Genomic DNA, 15,541 nt, shown 5'->3' on the forward strand with positions numbered 1-15,541 from the left:
ATGCGTATCAAACGCATTATTTCATCTGAAAACTTGTGTCAACAAGAAATGTTCAATATGGTGGAAAGGTTTAAAGCACGTGGTTATCCTCACAGACACTGGATAAGGCAGTTACCCGATGTGGGAACATGAACCGTGATGATCTTTTGCAAGTTCGAGCTAAAACTGAGAATTCTCGGATGGTAGTTGTTTCCAAGTACACTGTCTTGAGCAACCAATATAGAAATATCATCTCCAATCATTGGTCTCTACTCAGTTTGGAACCTGATTTTCATGGAGCCTTCATACAGCCACCGCTGTTCGCCTACACCAGGGGACGCAATCTCAAAGAGATCTTATCTAAACCCAGGGAGCAAAGTGAATCTGAAACATTCAAGGGACTCAAACCTTGCTACAATTGTGCAATTGTAATAACTGTATACAAGGGAATGTCACCAACCATCCCATGAAGGGTCATCCTATCAAGCTGCGAGTCAACGCCACCTGTACCTCCGCCAATCTAATTTACATGTTGAAATGTCCCTGCGGGAAGTGTTATGTCGGTCACACTGAAAGAAAAGTAAGAACGCGACTACTGGAGCACAAGAGCAACATAAGGACTGGCAACATCAAATCCACAGTAGCGGCGCATTTTTTAGAACAAAAACATACAGTAGCCCAATTGAAATATCTCATACTGGAACAGGTCACACCCACACACAATAACAAAAATACCTTGTTGAAAAGAGAGAACTTTTGGATCCGCTTCATGGCGACGATGCAGCCACACGGATTAAATGACAGGATGGAATTTCTGTGCTACCTTTGAACTTTGCATCCTTTGTCCATTAACTGGCTTACTTGTACCTTTGACATTCTGTGCATGTTGTCAGCTAGCTGTTTCATAACACCATCACGCTTTATTTTTCTTTATTAGAAATGTAAATTTCTTTATTTGAGATTTACTGTGGGAAACTAGTATTTGTTGAGTGTTTCTATATACTTTGCAACTCGCAGTTTCATTACACTCCCCTTTTAGTTCATGTTCCGAGCGTTTTTGATCTTTACACCTTTCCAAGATGGCGCTGTCTTAACACCAGAGCACAGTCCTTTTTCTATGCTTTTCACGCACCTCGCGCCCGTATTAACTTCACTAGGGCTTTGAATTTCGGAGGTTTCCTGTTAGTCGTCTATCGAGGGAGTCCACGGACTTCACATATTGTGAGTACCTCTACCGAGGACCGTTTTGAACCGCTTCTGTATTTTCGCTCGTTTACCGCGTGTGGGTTAAACACGACTTTGTGTTTTTTCAGATTTCAAACACAACGCGTCACGGATGTAATCATCCCGTGAGTATCGGGCATATTGGCTATCTATCCTTTGGTTGTTTTAGACTGTGTAGCACACTTTTAATTCTTTCAACACTTGGGTGCAGTCTTGTTAAGACTCTTTGTTTTACATTTAGCACATTTATGCTCCTGTTTGCACGCTGCCTTTTCAGCTCAATTCACTCAGCCTACATGACGAAAAGGCCTTTGATAGAGTTGAGTGGACTTATTTATTTTATACTCTCAAGTGGTTTGGTTTTGGCCCTAAATTTACATCCCTAATTCTTTTCTTTATTCTAATCCTCGTGCGGCTGTCTGTGCCAATGGTTTGATTTTCCTAATCTTTGATTCAGGGAGAGGTGTGCGTCAAGGTAGCCCTCTCCCCCCCCCCCCCCCCTTCCTTTTTAATTTGGCTTTGGAATCTTTTCTCTCTAAATTACGTCAAACCCCAAATATATATGGTTTTCAAACACTAAATTCCCACATCTGATGATAGTTTGCTTTTTATGTCAAAACCAAGTGACTCAATCCCTGCCTTTTTGGTGGAAGTACAAGCATACTCCAATATTTCCGGTTATAAATTGAATAATGATAAATGTGAGATTTTACCCTTAACTAAGTACACTTTTAAATTAGATTTTAGTGCTTCCAGCTTCACATGGAGTCCTAATCACATTCAGTATCTAGGATTACATGTTACCTCCTCCATTTTGGACACAGTATCTCTATGCATGACTAAATGTACACAAAAGATTTCAGATCTAACTACTAAATGGCATCACCTTTATTTATCCTGGTGGGGCCGTTTGGACACTATAAAGATGATGCTGTTGCCTATAATTATATATAACATCCTGGTCCCTATTCCTACAAAAAATTTTAAGAAGATTAATTCCGTCCTTTCTTCCTTCCTATGGAATAACAAGAAATCCCGAATGTCTTTACTCAGACAAATTAATCCTAAAACAGAAGGTGGGGTTAACTTTCCCGACTTCCCGGCGTATCACAAAGCATTCCTTTTATGTCAGGCTTCTCTTTGGTTGCGTGAATGTCCTTTATGGACTACAATTGAGCAACTTCCCCCCCCGCCCCCTTCTCCATTGATGAATACCTTTCCTTCTCACGGACACCACAGGCCTTATCCACTCCCATATTCAAAATGACCTCTAAACTCCTGGTGTCCGCATCTCTCACTGCTCATGGCACCATAGATTCCTTCATCAACTCAACAATTTGGCATAACAAAAACCTACTTATTCAAAGTAAACCATTCTATTGGAGAACTTGGCGTCAGAGAGGATTAATATGGATCCATCAGTTACTCTCACAATCAGATTTCGTAACTTTTTCCTCACTTAGTCAGTTATTCAATTTGCCTGCCTCATTTATCCATAAATACAATTTACTTAAGAAAGCTGTGATGGATACATACACCCAATTATCTACTACACCTACTGTTTCCATCACTCTAGACCCTTCCTCACAACTTCACACCTTGTAAAAACTACACCCAAAGCTTCCATTATATACAGGTATTTACATGGCAATGATACTGTTAGGCAGAAATCCAAAATAGAAGAGGCATGTGAACGAGATTTTGTGTTATCTTAGCCAGTGTCTTTATGGAACAGCTTATGGACCAAGATACGTAAATCATCCAGAGCAGCTACTACAATGCAAACGCTGTTTTTGTTTATAACAGACTGTTATTAACACCGAATGCAGTGGTATAACGAAACTTGAGGGGGCCCGCTTCAAAGCACATAGAGGGCCCCCCCAGCGGCCCGGCGCACCACCTACCACTTTGCCCCAACACCAAAAAATCTGATATATTTTGATCTAAAACCTCCAACATTTAATGAAATGCCTCTATATTGTTGTTCTCAAAGGTATAATGAGAAAGTGGGAAACCCTCTTAACATATAAGCTACGCCATTTGTAACAATACTTTCAAAAGCAGAATATTTGATTGATGCAGCAATCAAAACAATACCAAGGAGCAATCCTATTGACTCAGGAACTGCCTATAGCTGAAGAGCAAAGAACAACTATGATGGGTCTGAATTAGAATTTACATTAATGGACAATAACTTGAAACTTTAAAAGACAAACCCAAACCTGCAGTTCCATAAAAACTCGACTTACAATATACATGAGAAGTACACAAGATATAACTCAGTATCCTGTGAAATTCAAGAGAAATATACTGGTGAAATATCTGAATGCCAAACACTAGCGACTGTCAAAGGTTGTGCATGACAACATGAACTGAGGAAGCAATTTCAATTTCTACCGTCATGTTTTTATTGGTAAGCATTACAAAACAGGCAGGAAAACTAGCATACAAAAATTAAACCACTTTTGTTGACCAATTTCCTTTTGGTTTGTGCACAAAAGTGCAAATATTTCATAGTGTCTGGCAAAGTAATAACAAGATAAGCAAGCAGCAGCATACATTAATCAAACCTATTTAGTCAACCTAATTACCCTTTTGTTTGTGAAGGCATAAATATTTAAAAGTGCCTGGTAAAGCAATAACAATTTAGCAGCATAATCATCAAACACGTCCAGTCAAACAATGCTCCTTTTATTTGTGCATAAAGGTGCCGGAACCCACTTTGCCCATGCCTTAAAATGTCTCTGGATGGCATCTGCCTTTAATGGATGCAACAATCGCCCATCCAGCTAATGGCAGCTTAAGAGGCAGCAATTGTGACCTGGGGAAAGCAAAGGAGGCCCTGGCAAGAGGTGATCCCAAGGATTTGGCTCGTCAAACATGATATGTGGCAGAGCACCTGGAATAAAACCTGGGCCCTGGCATGGAACAGGAGCTGAGAATTTACTGTGTGTGAAAGAAATTGTGAGGGAATATAGCAGCCCATCACGAAATGGTGGGCATGTAAATGGAAGTAACAGGCTGGCCAGGCAAAGGGGCACCAAAACCAACTAACCTAAATAATTTGAAAAGATGTCTTGCAGCCCTTCACGTTGGTTCGCAACTTGGAAAAGCAAAGGCACGTACATTTTAGTAAGACGCAACCAAATCTGCTCAAGCGGCAGATGATTTCAAACAAATAGTAGCTAGTTGTAAGCTTGCTTTTAAATATGTTCGCACATTTTTTCCAATATTCTCCATTCCCATATAACAGCTCTCCGTCTGAGCAAGTCTATATTGAAGTGTTTTAGGATGTTCAGAGTAACATTGCACATGATTACGTGGTTAGTTGTTAAAGGGAAAAGTAGGATTCCGACCACCTTCCTTTCTCTTTTGCCGATGAATGCAATAGAATTTTAGAAGGGAGTATAAGGGGTTGGTTATGCACAGTGATGGGCACATCCTTTTTTCCACAGACAGGTTATTGTGAAGATGAATACCTGATCTTCATAAATGTAGATAAATATTGCACATTCAGTGAATAATTAAAATCAATACTGGGAGGAGTAGGACACTTATGTGCCCTCACTTTATACACACTGTTGTCTACAAAAAAAATACTTTTTCGAGCAACTCCTTATTTTCAACATGGTTGACAATGCTGTATTAGCATAGCAGTATGCTTAAAAAAAATCGAAGTCCATATTCAACTCCGTGAGCTATCACTCATGGCGTAAAAAGCGGGTGGTACCATATAATGTACAGAGATAGACATATCTATACTTTGGCGATCAAATGGGTGTGGCATTGGGGGTGGCACATCTGTGCTCATTCACGGAGTGGCTTTGCCCCTTCCTTCCCCAGTGGCTTTGCCCCTTCCTTCCCCAGTGGCTATCACCGACCTAAGCCTCAGATAAAAAAAAATCAGAGAAGCGAGACCGAAAGTTCTGAGTTGGCTGGGGCATTGAAACCAGGGGTGCAACTAGACCCGAATTTCAGGGGAGCTACCACTCCCAGCCAGGGCTGGCTTTAGCACTGGTCGCACACAGTGCAAAAGTCTTTTCTGGTGTCCCCTCCCCCATTTTCTCCTTCTCCATGAATTCCCTTCACTACCACTCACCAACCATGCACCTCATCTCTCTATGGCACCTTTCTGACAAACATTTTTTTTTATAGCGCTACTCATAGTTTACTCACACTAAGTTCTGTGATCTGCATGGTACACGTTCTGTGCAGCAGACACATTAACCCTCTGCGCTTTGTGGGTAGCAGGAGTGCCCATGTGAGTGCACATTGGCAGAAGCGACAGTGTGAGAGTAGGGTAAGAGGAGTGACTGAAGGGAGAGTGAGATGACCATATGAATTTGGGTGCAGAGTGGGACGAAGGAATGCATGGTTAGTGATGAGCTTGTTTGAGTGAGATTTGCAGATTGAGCAGTGAGGGGGACAGGTGAGTGAAGGGTGAGTAATGTGCTCGTGTGACTGCAGGGTGAGGTATAGGGTGAACAGCACAAGTGCATTGTGAGTGCAGAGTGGGCAAGTGAATGGTGATCAGTGCGAGTGTATTGTGATTGCTGTGAATGTGGATTGAGTTGTCTGAATGCAGGGTGCATTCCCAGGCACCTGAAGTAACTCAGCATGTTATTGATGGTGGTGTAGGGTTTCAGAACTAATTTCAACTATTGATTGCTGTTATGGCAATGATAGGGATTGAAGGTGTAGGAATTAATAATGTGCAGATCCTGCAACACACTTCCAGTCTCATGATACGGGTTGCCAGCTCATTATTTTGATGTCGCAGACGGGACAAAAATAAGCAGTCACCTAAAGCCGTATTTTCAGCACGTATCTGTGCTTAGTTTGAACAGCAAATATAAAGCACTTTAAAAAAAAAAAATATTTTTATTAGCATTTTATTTTGCAAACACATAACAAACATGTCAATATTAATCATCACACCCCACTCTTCATCCCCCGCCTTCCACTGCTAAAAACAAGCATTTACAATGCAACGGTTTCGCCCTTGGAAAAGTTTGAGCTATTGGCATTGTGAATGACAAACTTTTTATTTATGTGTTGGTTTTGAAAACAGATAAATAAATGGCATTGTCATTTACAATGGCAATAGCTTAATCTCTCGCAAATGCGATTTCAATGTTCCAAGCACATCAGCCGGCGTAGTGAGGCCAGGCTGTGATAGAAGACTGTCCCGGGAAATATGGACCCCTCAGGACTAAAGGCCTGCAATATTAACTGGACTCTTCCCAGGAGCCACTCGGAAAATAGTTGTTCTTGTTGAAAGAGATAACAACTACAGCACTAATACTCTGAAAAGTGGTCGCCATTATGTGGCAAGAGTGTGGCAGAGTTAACTAAGTCATGTGTCTAAAAATGGCAAATTATGTGTTGGAATATGGCACTTTTTGTGATAGTATTTCTTCTTTATTTTGTCGTATTTACCAATGTTAACACTGTCTTCGAAAATGATAGGATGCATTTGCACCACTTTAGCACTTAAAAACAGTATTAGGCTAAACAAAGTTTACCTGACAACCTTCTGCTGGACAACAGCACATTTTGCTGCACATTTTCTCATTTTTGTTCTGTTTGAGCTACATACAAATTGTTTCCATTAAAATCTGCAAATTAAGCAGCAGTTGAAGGATTACGTGGCAAATACGGTAACTCCATAATTGTGCGAAAAACGCTGCACATGAAAATCTCATAGTTCCAGTGGCCTTGACATTCGTTTGAAGCATGATGAAAGCAATGACTGATCCTACCCTGTCCCTGCCAGCCTTTCACTAGTATAATCCATACGGCGACACAGCGCAATCTGGAAAAGGTTAATTATAAACATTCACGTTTGACCTGCACCACGAGGGAACATTAACATGAGGTCTAGAAATGGGACAAGAAGAGGCAGATTTGCTGGTGTTATTTATTTAGATGAACTTTACCCGTTGTTTGCATAAAGGGTTAACACCAATTCTTAATCTTATCAATTCTCTTCTTATCTGCTGACATGGTAGTCTACGAATATAATAGAAATGCTGCTTATTTTGCCACGAGTTGGCCATAAAACGTACAGATCGTGAGCTCAAGAGATTTCTCTCCCCAGCCCCGAGTTCCCTCTTATCAGCCTCGGTTTGTAAGGCCTGAGGGCACAGCTTGGTCCTCATGATTCTACAAGCTTTAGTTATAGTGCCAAAATCGGCAGCTCTGGCCGTTATGCCACAGCTTCATTTAACCCTGCTCGCCAAGTTGTAGTTGTCTTGAGTCAAGAAGAATGCTCCACTGCTGATGCTTGCACTGACGCTGTATGCACCTGCCTGTTCTGTGTTATGGAATCTGATGGCGCTGCCGTCCGTGAAGCAGCATTCCATTCCATCGCTGCTGGTTCTTCGTGCTAGTCTGCATACAGTTGTAAGTGCGCCGTGTGCGTGGAATGGCCGCTATGTACATCCATTGTATTATGGATGTGGACTCTCATGAACACTTGTTTGGCACGTGCATGGCTTAGTGTCGGGATGAAAAAACATCTCGTGTTGACCCTTTGCTCCGCCTGTGGTTCCGCCGTCAGTGTGATGCGCTGCAGAGCTTGGTTTATGTCACCATAAACCCAGTAGACCATGTGAGTTCCTCCCTTCTTGAATAAAGACGGCCAGTGCAGGCACTCCTGCCCATTGTGCTGATTGTAGGGCATGAATTGGCAGTGAAGCGTAGCTCGGGTTGTGTTCTAGGATGTGCGAGGTGCAGCCTGCTCTTTATTGCCTCTGTTTACAGTAGGAATGGAAGGGGCCGTGGCTGGGGCATGGCGTGAGTGGATCTGAATTCCCACCCGCAGTCAGCCGTACTGCATTTCCGTTTTATATCTTTTCATGTGTGGAAGGCATAAATAAAGTATGCATTCAGAACCATAGTACAGCGTAAAGAGAATGTGTTGATCAGCTGAGCAAAACAGGTCTTCAATAAAAACCCACCCCATGAATATCTTTTTTTTTTACTGCTTAACCAATCCTTTAAAAAAGATGTTCTTATTGGAGGGGGGGGGGGGGGGGGGGGGGGGGGGGGGGGGGGGCTCTTAAGCTCTGGTGACATTTTCAAGCCACCTTCAGCATTATGACCCTTTGTCCCCCGAAAATATACCTGGAGAATAATACACGCTTACCTGTTTACCGTGTGTGTACACATATATTTATTACATGCGGTAAGCCTTCTTATTGAATTTTAGCCTGTAGTTTCAAAGCAATTCGCAGTACTGAATTAGTTTCCAGGGTATTTCGATTTCGTGTGTAATTATTATTTTAGAAGCCCCAAAATGGAATTCAATGTTATATTTTTTCATCTTTCTTTGTGAATCAGATCTTTAATCGGGAGTAACAGGTTCGGACAAGTCATAATTTGAGGTGTCTGTCCATCTGGCGTCTTTAATCTTGCATTGAACCTCCGCATGGACATCCTCACGTGTGCAGCCGGGGGGGACTCGAGTCTGAGCGCTGTGGATAAAACCGCAGCCTCTGTCCTGTCTTTCCAATGAACCTTCGACCGAAAGCTGATAGTCTGAGTTCTAATCCAACTGTGCCTTCAGGGGGTTGTAAAGGGGTCCCCGAGCTGTTGGATGCACGAATAAAACGAGCCTCTCCTACAATGAAAGTTACTAGGTTGAGAGTGAAAGGCCGCTTGGGGCCAAGGCGTCATCATACACCAGCCCCATGTGCACGGCACACGCTGTGACCGAGCACAGCTCCCCAGCAGAGGGTATCACCGCCTGGATAATCTGAATTGCCACTGCTGGGTGCAAGCAGTGCTTTTCCACTAGCCCCTCCTCCACCTTTGAGCACTAGTGTGACATTCGTCTGATGAACACATTACTAAGGAATGCGAGGACTGTTCCACAATGAAACTAGTTGCAGTAAGATGTACCATCGGAGCAGTGATAGTTCAGGGCTCCCCTCCCCATCAGACCTGGGTGGAGGGGGTGTCTCTCAAAGGGGCGTGGCCGAAGCAGTTAAAAGTGTGGCTTAAACCACCTCAGCTAAAAACCTGTGCCAATCATAGCTTGATTTTGCTGCCTCTGTGATTGTATCTAGGTTTATAATACAAAAAGTAAGTTTACCTACAACAAGCTAGAGTTATTGGCTTTGTCAAGGGCTTTAGTTGCATAAGAGAAATAAGCAACAACATTCGCTTTGTGGGATATAGTATTGACAACAATACTTCCGTTCTGTAAGGATGAGACTGTGGAAGAACTATGACGAGTCTCTTTGAAGTCCCCTCCAAGGCAGTGAAGGCTGTCGCCGCTGCAGTTAAGATTTATTTTTTCACCCCAAGGGTGAGATCAGAAAGGGAGAGCCCGATAGAGGCCCGTTTCAGTACCTTCTTTTAAGAACTGCTGGTGCTGGGCCCCAGCAAGACCCGGCCCACTTACAGCCCTGCCTGAGGTATGAGCAGTTGTTTAGTGCTTGCAAGTCGGTCCGGTGCCAATGGTTTCCTGTCGGGGCGGGCAGATGAAAGCGCGCGCTTTTCCCCTTTTGTGCCTAGATGGTACCACTGGTAACCGACAGACTGTGCTCGAAACCCCCTCCCGCTTGAACTCGGCTGTTCTCTGCATATGCGTAGATTGGCGCTGAGAAGTGTGAACAAGGAACCGTGTCCGGCTAGCAGTACCAGTGGTTTCTTTTGACAGCAGTTGTTAGACCAGTAAACAATAATGCTCCCTATTAGTCATGATGGGTAATACTCATATGTTGAGGCATTTAGAGAATCTACATGTTGTACATTAACATTCCTACTGCTGACCTGAAAACCATAAAATGCAAAAGAGGCAGAGTACCCGTGTTCTCTGGCACACATACATACACGACAATAAAAAAAGGGAGGGTCTTGCTGCAAGCATGCTAGTGTGCTGCTATTGTAAATTGCTTTCATGGCATAGGTTTGAATGAGCTACAATGAGCCATTTGACGTCACTTGCTTGCCGACAATGTGGACAAACACGTTAATGACTAGTATGTCAGAAAACATTGGTTCCGGCCAGCTGTGGGTTACCGTCTCGCATCGCTTGATGTTGCGAAAAATTCAGAGGCGGAATGTGACTGTGCTGACAGTCTTCGAACTGACACTTACAGCTGGGTACGTAGCCATACATTATGCAGCCTGGGGATTCAATCATAAGAAGGGGAAATAAACCACGACCCACTTATCTGTCCTGACATCACCGACACAATTATATAGATTAATACAAGAATAGTACCTTAAAATGTCTACAGTAAATAAAATATGTTGCGTAAAGCAAGCCACCTCCACGCACAAATGATTAATTAAATGTGTGCTCCATATATCAAATTAGATATTTCTCGAACACTCGTTAGACAGTTCACAATCCACAAATTGATGCCGCTGCCTAACACCGGGTGCCTGTCACTCCAAGGGGGCAGGGACAGTGTGTTCGTCGGTGCTCTGCAAGGCTCCCACCTTCCAACACTAAATGCCTCTGATAAGACATGTTCATAAGAAAATAATGTCTCCTCAAATAAAACGATCTCTTTACCGAGGGTCTGCAGAAGTCCAGACGCGGAATCTGCAGAAACACACAGCATCAATGTTTCTGTCAATCGAAAAGGAACGCGCCAGATGAAACTAGATCAGCAATCGCCGGAACACTTCCTGCTGCAGAACACCCACGCGAACATGTGTTGGTGCCTCGCGGGGGGGGAGAGGGGGAGAATAGGGCGGGCGCTGTGAGCTTTCTGATTCCCAGACCAACAGACTTCTCGCGTTACATGTCCACACCGGGAGCGGCTTGCTAAAGACGGTGGCTCCCTCTGCTTGTGGAAGGTTTTAAACCATTTGTGACTGGCGCAAAGAGGGACATACTTTGGAGAGGATAATAATTGGCTTTTGTGTCAAGTCTATTCATTTTGTTGAGCTTCACACGATACTCCTGATCTTATGTGGCTGTTTCCAGTTTGCCGAGGCAAAGACTACAGGGAGCAGGAACGGCACACGGACAACGGGAGGGGGGGGGCGGGAACCACACACGGACAGCGGGAAGAGGGGGTGGGGCGGGAACGGCACACAGACAGCGGGAAGCAGGAACGGCCACTCACCTGGACTTCTTCCGCTTGCACACATTTTGCGAAATACAGTGACATCCCGTCATTTCTATCTTCTGAAACATCGGGATCAGCTGCGGCTCCGGAGGCGGGGATCTGCTGTGGGAGGGGAGGGGGAGGCGGGGATCTGCTGTGGGAGGGAAGGGGGAGAGCGGAGGCCGTGTTACAACGGCATCGGGACCGGCTGCGGCTCGGGAGGCGGGGATCTGCTGTGGGAGGGGAGAGGGAGGCGGGGATCTACTGTGGGAGGGGAGAGGGAGGCGGGGATCTGCTGTAGGAGGGGAGAGGGAGGTGGGGAGAGCGGAGGCCGTGTTGCATCGGGATCAGCTGCGGCTCGGGAGGCGGGGATCTGCTGTGGGAGGGGAGGGGGAGGCGGGGATCTGCTGTGGGAGGGAAGGGGGAGAGCGGAGGCCGTGCAGATTCGGGGGCGTTCCCGGCTTTTGGCTGACGTAGCCAAAAGCCAAAAATTCTCGGGAACGCCCCCGAATCTGGTCCGGCCATGACGGACGCCTCTCTGTTCCAATGGCTAGCCTCCATTTATGGAGCTAGCCAATGAAACAGAGGGGCGTATTCAAGGCACCCATACTAGAAACTACAGATTTCTCTGGGGGCGGAGCTAAAAGCTCCGTTCCCCAGTCGAAACCTAACAAGTCACATTCCTCCACTTCCACTAGTGCAATCAGATCTCCCTCCCGGTCCCATTCTGTTACATCATTATATTCTCCAGCGCACTCCCCCCCTCCCCCCAGTCTGAGACTGAATGCCGGCTCACTCTTTCCAGTTCAGAGTCCCCCGTCCAGACCATGGTAACGACGCCATTTGCTCCACACTCTACCAAACTTTTAGGACATCCCCGTGCCTTATACGTGACCCTTTTGGCTGCCATGTATAGATCTATACCCCTCCGCCATTCTTCCAGCTGCGGGAGAGTGGGTACCTCCCATTTCCTCGCCACGTCTCTTTTGGCTACCCCCAAAGCCAGCACTAAGAAGATCAGCAGTGGGTGAGTCAAGTCTATGTCATTTGTCATCCTCAATAGTACTAGCTTGGGGTCTAATGGCAGGGTAATCTCCAGCACCCCTCCCAGCTCTCTTAGGACCTCTCCCCAGTAAGTCTGAATTTCCGGGCAGGACCAAATGGTGTGATAGAAGTCCCTCCTGTCTCGACCACATCGCAGGCAGTACGGTTCACCAGCCCTCCCCATCTTATGTAGGCGTACTCTATCAAAGTAGGTCCTATGGACGACATTATATTGAATAAGCCGTAAACAGGACTTATTTGCTACCTCTCTCGGGTGCATCAGGACCGTATCCCAATCCACCGTGTCCATTTCCCCTACATCTCGTTCCCAGGTGCTTCTAAGGTTTCCCAGCCCATCCGACATGTTATTCATCAAGGTTCCGTGTGTCAGAGAAACTGCCCTACCCGGGATCTGTTCTTGTAAGAGGCAGCCCTCCAGTGGTGCATACTCCGGGAGCGATCCCGTCAAAGTGCCCTCCGCCCTCCAGGCGTGCCTCAGCTGTGCATTTTTAAAATATTGAGTATTGTGCAGCCCATATTCCACCCTTAATGCTTGAAATGACTGCAATTCCCCTCTTTTTATTACATCACCCAGTGCCGAGATACCAATGTCATCCCAACTCTGGAAACCCCTCAACTTACTGAGTTCCCTCAACCAAACACACCTCCATAGTGGTGTTTGCTTAATCGGTTTCCGTTCCCATCCCATAGCCTTTGTCGATCGTTCCCATATCCCCAATGTAACTTTAGTGGCTGGAAGCAATCTGCCCTTCCCCTTGCCCCCGTACAGGTAGTGGATGCATGTGCCTTTCTCCATGCCGTGCCTCTCCAGCGCGTAAGTGGGATGGGTAGCAGGGGCGTGTATCCACTCATTGATAGGTGCCAGATGTTCCGCCCAGTACTACGCTTCTATGTTGGGGAGCAAGATGCCCCCATTATATTGGTGTCTTTGTAAGGTCTTCAGCGCCACCCAGGGCTGTTTCCCCAGCCATAGGAAGGCCCTCTGTTCCGCATTTATGTCCTGGAACACCCGGCGCGGGAGGGGGAAATATTCATTCTGGAAGGCGTAGAGAAACCTCAGGAGCGTTATCATTTTAAACATAGCAGTGCGGCCCAGTATCATGAGGGGGAGCATCCTCCACCGTGCTGCATCCTCTAAATATAAAGCTCTTTTAATTGTGTTGTAGGGCTGCCTGAATGATCCATGACTTATAATTAAAGGAAACAAAGACAGAAAAGTCACATTACAAATGAATACCTACACTTTTATTTATAACCTTTTTAGTGTCAACACAAGGTCTTTCCAGGCTCTTTAAACAACACACAGCTGGCATTTTTCTTTTGGCAACCCTACTTTCCTTTTCATGAAATGGATTCTCAACAGTGATGTGATATGTGATGTCACCTGCGATATCATCCATTATTTTATATGTGATATCTTTAATATCAAGAACGAGCTGGGGGCAAATATAGGAAATTATGAGGTAGAGGCACAATGTGATTTGCGGGAGGCATTGTGGGTAAAGTCTATTGGAGGAGCACAGAGTAATGTGCTTCAGTGAAGCACTGGTTGTCAATCCTGAAGGGAACACTATGTGGTGTGTCTCACTGGAGGACTGGGTGTTGGGAAAGTGGTGTGCAATTTTGGACTGTGCATCAAATCGGCACTGTGTGTTGTACAGACAAGGTGCATGCACATGGCTGTGTGTATTACAGAGCAGGTGATGTGCCAAGGGGGGCAAAAGCTGATGTTCAGTAACTGTTGTTGGTTAAAGTGTAACTTCAAAGAGGCCTGAAGGTGTACTGGGTCAAGCATGAACAACTCATCCGTTCCATTTTTTCTTTCCATTCTGGGATTTGGAGTACTATTCAATTATAAATGAGGGAATGCAAGTACTACAATACAAAGAAAAATATATATTTGGGCTGGATAATCTACTGACACGACAACCGGTACTTTGGAAGATAAAAAAATGACAGTCTTGTTTTCTAATGTATTTCAGTGATTTGTTTTTAGGGTCAGGAATCTAATCATGGCAGAAGATCGTGTTTAATATGGTGTGTTTTATACAGGCACAAATATACATATGAAACATTCATGGGCACACATTCATACATGCACAATTCACATACAAGAATGATTACACACCTGCATAGGCACAATGGGCCCTATGTTTTCTACGACATCTTTCGGCAGTCCTAGTTTTTTGTAGAACGCTATTTGGCATAATAGCACTTTCAACCCTACGCTTATATTCGTAAAAGAAAACCTAAGCCCCAGAATGCTTTAATTTGTTGCTGGGAAAAAAAGAACTGGCTGAGGGTGTAACATGTGAAATGGGCTACTTGTTACAATAGATTGACAAAAAAAAAGACATTCCCTCTTTATTACATTGTTAAATAGATTTATTTTTGGTGTGTTGCTTTAAATATTTGCCTTCGTCTTCCATGCCTACAATATGAACCGGAAAAGTGTTGGAAGTATTAATTTCCATTATTTTGTTTTACCCTGCTCCTCTCAAACATTTTCAAAGACTGGGTTTAAATCATAAAACTTCCTTAGTTCTGCTTCTTTGACCTCCCCCTTTGGAGAACCTTCACATGTGTCAACAGGCTTACATCCCTGGTTTCATTGGCCAGGGGCAAGGGGGGTGCGTCTTGATTCACCCTAATTGTCATCAACCACAGACTCGCCACTGCTTAATTTATATTGGAATAATAATAATAAAGTGGAGTGCACAAATTATGTTTTTCAGGAGCCAGCCTCTGTGCAGTCAGCAGCTTAGCAAAGAAGTAATGTGCCCTTGTGCAAGCAAGGAAAATGCTACCTTTTACTGCTGTTGGGTTGCCAAAAACAGCAATTATCATAGTTCAATGGGCCCCTCGGAGTTCTAAGTCCCGGTGCCACAGAACCTGCTGCAGAGATGGTAGCTGCGCTCCTGGACTCGGCAGAAGGTTGCCTTTCTTCTACTACCCAAACCTTCCTCTTTTTCTTCTTCTTGAAATTTTCATTCATGCGATCTTCCTTTTATCATTGTTTTTCTATCATTCTCTTTCTTCTTTCTCCCTTTTCTGACAGACTCTCTCTTGCTCCCACTGAGCATGACAAATAAATGCATAGCGGCCAAGGTTTCAGATTTCCATGTGTGACATTTTCATAATTTCAGTGCTATTATGTGTGACATTTCAACGAGTATGAGTGACACTTTATCGCAAGCAAA

Source organism: Lissotriton vulgaris, chromosome 9 (genome assembly GCF_964263255.1).
Source record: "Lissotriton vulgaris chromosome 9, aLisVul1.2, whole genome shotgun sequence".
In the NCBI taxonomy this organism is placed as follows: Eukaryota; Metazoa; Chordata; class Amphibia; order Caudata; family Salamandridae; genus Lissotriton; species Lissotriton vulgaris.